Here is a 6,976-nt window from a genome sequence, read left to right as displayed (position 1 = left end):
CTCACCGCGAAGGTCTGCAGCTTCACTCCTGAGCCAGCGAGACCACGAACCCACCAGAAGGAACAAACTCCGGACACGCCGCCTTTAAGAACTGTAACACTCACCGCGAGGGTCCGCGGCTTCATTCTCGAAGTCAGTGAGACCAAGAACCCAGCAATCCCGCACACAGTTTGACTCCTCAGAACAGTCTGGATCCCAGCTCCAAGTGTACCGTGTTGCAGTTTTAAATAATTGAAACTCTGGCTTAAATTTCCTCTTATGCTTTCAGGCTGCAAAGCCTTATTTACATTTAATTTAGGAGGCCAAATACAGGTACTACTGAACGATTGATTCTTCTTTCCTGAAAGCCTCCACCAAGTTCAGTCAAATCCTCCTTCATTTCTTCTCTCCTCCTCTCTGCTGATGTCTCTTCCATCTCCCTCTCCCCATTTTGGACACCTGGCCCTCCACACACAGCAACACATCCTTGCTGTCACCAGGTGGTTCTCCTCTCTGCATATTGCTCCTCTACTCAAAACCAGTGGCATCTGGGTTCACAGTCTCTAGTCCTGACCTCGGGTGATTAGCAACCTTATGAACTGATGAAGATCATTTATTTTTGCTCTCCCATTACCATGAGAACCACCAGCAGATGATGCTGCCTGACTTGCCCCACAAATAAAGATATCAAGGAAAACAACTATTCTGCTCTGTTTGGTCTAAAAGCAAACCCGTGGTTTAAGGACGGTTGAACTATTATTAAGTAATAATCAATTTCTCCTTCTCTGATTGCTGAACATGATACATGTCCTTCAAAATCCAAATCACGGATCATTGTTTCAGTGATTCTTTCTGCCAGCTTATCAGTAGAAATGAATCCCTTCTTCCTCTGCACCCTTAGTGTGTTTATCCCTTGGCTGGGGTGCACATCACAGTTGTCTGGGTTAAAATTGAGTTTCCCATCATTTTGTGAACTCCTAAGAAGGTATTATGTCTTTTTCATTTTTGTGTTGGTTCATAATAAATGCCGAATTGATGGATGCTCTACTGTTATATTAACAATAGTAAATATCAGTACTATGTGATAAAAATACAGAGAAAAATAACCACCAGATTAAGATGAACTCTAGACAGCGATTCTCAAACTTTAGCTTGCATCAGAGTCCCCAGGAGGGCTTATTAAAACAGATTCCTGGGCCCTACTTGTACAGTTTCTAACTTAGTAGGCCTGGGGTTGGAACCTCAAATTTGTGTTTTTACCAAGTCCCCAGGTGACGCTGAAGCCGCTCTTCAGGGGCCATACTCAGACCCACTAGGCTAGCCCACTCCATCTGCTTCAATATTCCCTCCAAATGCACTTCTGTAATCCTTAGATTAATCCCAGGTGTGAGCAGGACCCCCCACAGTGCATTTTTTCCTAGAGCAGCACCTGTAATAGAATCACAGGTTCCTGACAGATATTTCAATCATAGAATCTCCAGAGTTTTTTTTTTTAATTCCAATTTTGCACCCGAAGCAGAAATCCCTTTGACCACCATTGCCCCCAGTCATCCTATTCCTCTTGCATCTGACACTCTCTGAGTTGGACATGAACAGTTTCCACCTCGCCTGGCTGCCTCTGATGAACCCAGGACTGAACAATGATGCCTAGATGTCAACTCACCAGCACTAGGGACTGTCCCCCATGCTGGCTCCTGTGGGCACCTCTCTCGTTTTGAAATTCTCATCCATCTGTTACCAGTTCATTCCAGACCCTCACAGGAGATAAGTGTTCGATCAGTCTGGATGATACTTGGGTTTAACTTAGGGACTTCACTGAGCTGCAGTATCTCCCGATTGGCCAAGTACCTGTTGAAAGCAATTTGGTCTCTCAAGCCCCGCCTCCTCCCCACCCACTGCGTTTTTTTTTTTTCCAGGCGTTCCCTGCTGGCTCCCCCAGAGGGCGCACCCGCCCCAGGCCAAATCCCCAAGGAGTCCCCCTTCTCTGGGTTGCAGAACAGGGTCCTTCTCTGGGCCAGGGGGCTCTCTGGGGAGAGAAACTGGGTGGCCCAGACTGGCTTCTCACAGGAACAGACGGCAGGGTGCAGGCACTGGACAGGAGCCATCTGCTTGGGTTTGGTGGGTGGATACAAATCCTGCTCTGACACTAAATCCCTGTGTGACCTTGGGCAAGTTACTCACTGAGGTCTCTGAAACCACAGGAAATTGCATGATTCATTTGAAGATTTAAGGAGAAAATGCATTTAAAGCACTTTCCTCCAGCCTGGTGCATAGCACTGTTATATTAGTTACTATTAAGTTTGGATCAATTGACTTCTGTTTGAGTTGAGTATTTTGTCATCTGATGGAGGAATGTCTGCAGAAAAGAGCCACAATTGGGACTCCGCAATTAGAGGAAAGTGGGGATAGATAAGGAGGGAGCAGAGTAGACTGGGGGTGGGGAGGAACCAATGTGAATTTAGTAATACTATGTGCCATTTGTTTTGCAGACACTGTCTGATATCATCCTTGGAATAAAGCAAAGCAAATACAAGAAAACCATCCCTGTTTTACAGGTGAGGAATGAGGTGTAAGGAGGATAAATAAAAAACTCATCCAAGGACAGCAGGTAGCAGAGCTGGGCTTTGAGCCCGGGAGTTGAAAGACTGTGCAGCTTATCAGAGTAGGTTGCTTGGAAGCCAGGGCACTGCAGAAGCTCAAGGCGAAGGGCACCTGGACAAGGGCAAAGGGGACTCAGCAAGGAGACAGGATTGACCAGCAGGCTGGGTCTTGGAGGACATTGTCCCTAGAGCTCCCCTAGAGCTAGTTACAAAGGCCAAGGCCCCAGACCTGCCCACCCCACACACAGCCCAGCAAACCTCCCTCTGCTCCTGAAATTATATCCCAGACCTCCTGACTTTTGTCCCTTACCGACTCTCTCTCGAGATTGGACCACAAATGGATATATCACCTGAGTGAGGCGAAGTTTACTAGTCTGGTGCCAGGCTGCCTGGGTTTGCATCCCAGCTCTGTCACTAACCAGTTCTGAGCCCTTGTGCAAATTATTTAACTGTTCTGGCTCTCAGTTTTCTTATCTGTAAAGTGAGAAAATAATAATATTCACCTCTCAGGATTGTCTTGAGTTTAAAAGAATGATATTTGTGAGGCCCTTAGCAGTGCCTGGCATAGAAGAAGCATAGGTCAGGGTTATGGGAGTGTTATCTGACAGGTCAAAGATTGGTTTGGCTTGGCTTTGTTACTAGCCAGCCTGGCCACCTGCAGAAGTTGTTTCCTGTCTCTTGTCAGCAGTTTCCTCTCTATAAGTGATAGCAGAATCTTTTGGCCAGTACTAGGTGTCCACACTATTCTATGCTCTTGACATGCATTGAATAATAGAACGCTACTGGCCACCCTCAGAGATAGGTGCTATATTATCCCATTTCACAATAGGGACGCCGAAGTTCAGACAGGTGAAGAGGTGAAGAGATGTGTCCAACATCACAAGGCTACAGGGAGCAAAATTGAGCATTCCATAGACATAATCCCGTAATGAAATACTGTGGGTAAACAGCTCGGCGTCGGCCAGGTGCAGTGGTTCACACCTGTAATCCCAGCACTTTGGGAGGCCAAGGTGGGTGGATCACATGAGGCCAGGAGTTTGAGACCAGCCTGGCCAACATGGTGAAACCCCGTCTGTACTAAAATTACAAAAAATTAGCCGGGTGTCATGGTGCGCGCCTTGATCCCAGCTACTCAGGAGGCTGAGGCACAATAATCGCTTGGGCTGGGGTGGCGGAGGTTGTAGTGAGGTGAGATTGTGCCACTGCACTCCAGCCTGGGTGACCGAGTGAGACAAAAACAAACAAACAAACAAAAAAACAGACTCAGCTCAGAGCAGTTTGGCTCAGGGTGGAGGAGGTAGGAAAGGGCCTGGAGCCCAGTGTCACCTGATTCCTACCTATCCCTCCCCCAGCAAGTCTCAGGACCCTCCAGCTCAGGAGACCACAGAGTACTTTCCCAATGCCTTTAGTGTTATTCAGCCACCCATAACTGTTTTCTTCATCTCCATGCTCAGGGTCTACACCTGACTTTATGATAAAATATACCTCTTCTGAATCTCTACTTTTTCTCTATACAGTCTTTCCATCTGGAAGGCTCTGGATGTCTGCCCCATGCGTTTTAATAATAATTAGCACAGCCCATGTTTATTGAGACCTTACTATATGCTAAACACCTGAGCAAAAATCCTTTGAAACATTAGCTCATTTAGGCTTCAGAACAACCCCATGAATTTGGAATTATTTTGTCTCCATTTTACGGATTTTTCTACCACTGCATGTTGCTTCTCCTGCTAAATTGTGTCCTACGCACATGCTATCTTCAGCTGTGTTGTTCCTTCCTTTCTTTTAATGAGCACATGTCTTATCTGCCCTCTTCTGTTACTTACTAGCTCCTTGACCTTGGGCACGTTATTTATGTCAAAAGGCCTGATGGGAGGCGAAAATGACACAATGCTTATAAAGTGCTCTGTGCCCATGCTAAGTGCTCAATAAATGGCAGTTTTGTCATCACATTATTAATAAGAACTAGATTATAGCCTTTAAATGCTTGTGGCCTCCTAGTTGTCTCCTCAGCACCCAGCCTTGCATAGTTTTAACAAAATTCTGCTGATTTACTAATATTACCTGCACACTCAGGGTATGTAATCATCTCTATTGTAGCGGGGGTGGGGAACTGAGATATGCAGTGCATCCTGGCTCTCAGCCAATCCCTGGACTTTGCAAAGGGCTATTTTCGAAGGGCCACCCTGTGGCTGGCTGTGACAAAGCCACAGTCCTGTATGCTGTGCTTATACAACTGAGAGTCCCACCCTGGGCCCTGTGGGTGATGCAGGAAGAGCCCTGACCACAGAGGACACGGAGAAGCAAAGGCAGCTCCAAGGGGGGACTCTGAAGGGAACCTCCCTGTATGATCCCCTAGGGCTGCCATAGCAAACTACCATAATCTGGGGAGCTTAACACAACAGAAATTTATTTTCTCACAGTTCTGGAGGCCAGAAGTACAAAATCAAGGTGTTGGCAGGGTTGGCAGCTTCTGGAGGCTCTGAGGGAGAATCTCTTCTGTGCCCCTCTCCTGGCTTCTGGCAATTGCCAGCAATCCTTGGCATTCCCTGGCCTGCAGCTGCATCACTCCCATCTCTGTCTCCATCATCACATGGTCTTCTTCCTTGGATATGTCTCTGTGTGTCCTTTCCTGCTCTTATAAGGACCCTAGATACTGGATTCAGGACCCAGCTTAACCCAGTATGACCTCATCTTAACTAATTACATCCGCAAAGACACTATTTTCAAATAAGGTCACATTTTCAGATTCTGAGTAGCTATGTGATATAGTTTAGATATTTGTCCCCGCCCAAATTTCATGTTGAATTGTAATCCCCAGTGCTGGAGGTGGGGCCTGGTGGGAGGTGTTTGGGTCATGAGGGCAGATCCCTCATGGCTTGGTGCTGTCTTATTGATAGTGAGTGAGTTTTCATGAGATCTGGTTGTTTAGGCTGAGGCAGGAGAATGGTGTGAACCCGGGAGGCGGAGCTTGCAGTGAGCCGAGATTGCGCCACTGCACTCCAGCCTGGGCGACAGAGCGAGACTCCGTCTCAAAAAAAAAAAAAAAAAAAAGTGTGTGGCACTGGATTGGGTGCAGTGGCTCACGCCTGTAATCCCAGCACTTTGGGATGCCAAGGTGGGCAGACTGAGGTCAGGAGTTCGAGACCAGCCTGGCCAACATGGTGAAACCCTATCCCTACAAAAAAAAAAAAATTAGTTGGGCATGATGGCAGGTGCCTGTAATCCCAGCTACTTGGGAGGCTGAAATGGGAGAATTGCTTGAACTTAAGAAGCAGAGGTTGCAGTGAGCCAAGATCATGCCATTGCACTCCAGCCTGGGTGACTGAGCAAGACACTGTTCCCCGACACACACACCCCCCAAAAAAGTGTGTCACACCCACCTCCCACCCCCTTGCTCCTGCTCTGGCCATGTAATATGTCTGCTTCCCCTTCACCTTCTGCCATGATTGTAAACTTCCTGAGGCCTCCCTAGAAGCTGAGCAGGTGCCAGCACCATGCTTCCTGTAAAGCCTGCAGAACTGTGAGCCAATCAAACCTCTTTTCTTTATAAACTTCCTAGTCTTTCGTATCTCTTTATAGCAATGCAAGAATGGCGTAACGCACTATGCATTTTTTCTTTCAATTTTTTAAATATACGAAAACATCACACAATGCAAAGAAATATAGAATGTATTATGAGACTGACGATACTTGTCTGAAGATAACTGACAGCAATGGTTAAATTAGTCATGCTGCTAATTTATCTCCAAAAGTTTGTTTAGCATATCAGAAATCTTTTCTTTTTTTTGAGACGGAGTCTCACTCTGTTGCCAGGCTAGAGTGCAGTGGTACGATCTTGGCTCATTGCAACCTCCACCTCCCGGGTTGAAGTGATTCTCCTGCCTCATCCTACTGAGTAGCTGGGATTACAGGCATGTGCCACCATGCCCAGCTAATTTTTCATTTTTAGTAGAGATAGGGTTTCACCATATTGTCCAGGCTAGTTTCGAGCTCCTGACCTCAGGTGATCTGCCCACCTCAGCCTCCCCAAGTGCTGGGGCTACAGGCAAGAGCCACTGCTCCCAGGCAGAAATATCTTTTATTAACTATGAATTAAGAAGGGGACACTATTCAACAGGCTCACTCTCTCACCTCCCATCCCATCAGTGGCAGTACTGCTGTTCCCAGGATCTGACCCAATGGTCCCTCACAGGGAGAGAGAGAGACACGGTCTACAAATTCATGAGACTACACTTAGATTCAAAGAAACACAGAAAGACTCTCCTTTAATTGGGACATCTTTACAAGGCTAGAACATGATGTTTGAATTGAACTGATGCTATTGTTCACTGAGAGTGAGGGAGAGTAGTAGTAGGGATGGAGAGGGGAAAAAAAATATAGTGTCACAAATTTAG

This window comes from Nomascus leucogenys, chromosome 14 (assembly GCF_006542625.1).
Source record: "Nomascus leucogenys isolate Asia chromosome 14, Asia_NLE_v1, whole genome shotgun sequence".
Classification (NCBI taxonomy): Eukaryota; Metazoa; Chordata; class Mammalia; order Primates; family Hylobatidae; genus Nomascus; species Nomascus leucogenys.
Note: the sequence above shows the minus strand (reverse complement) of the source record.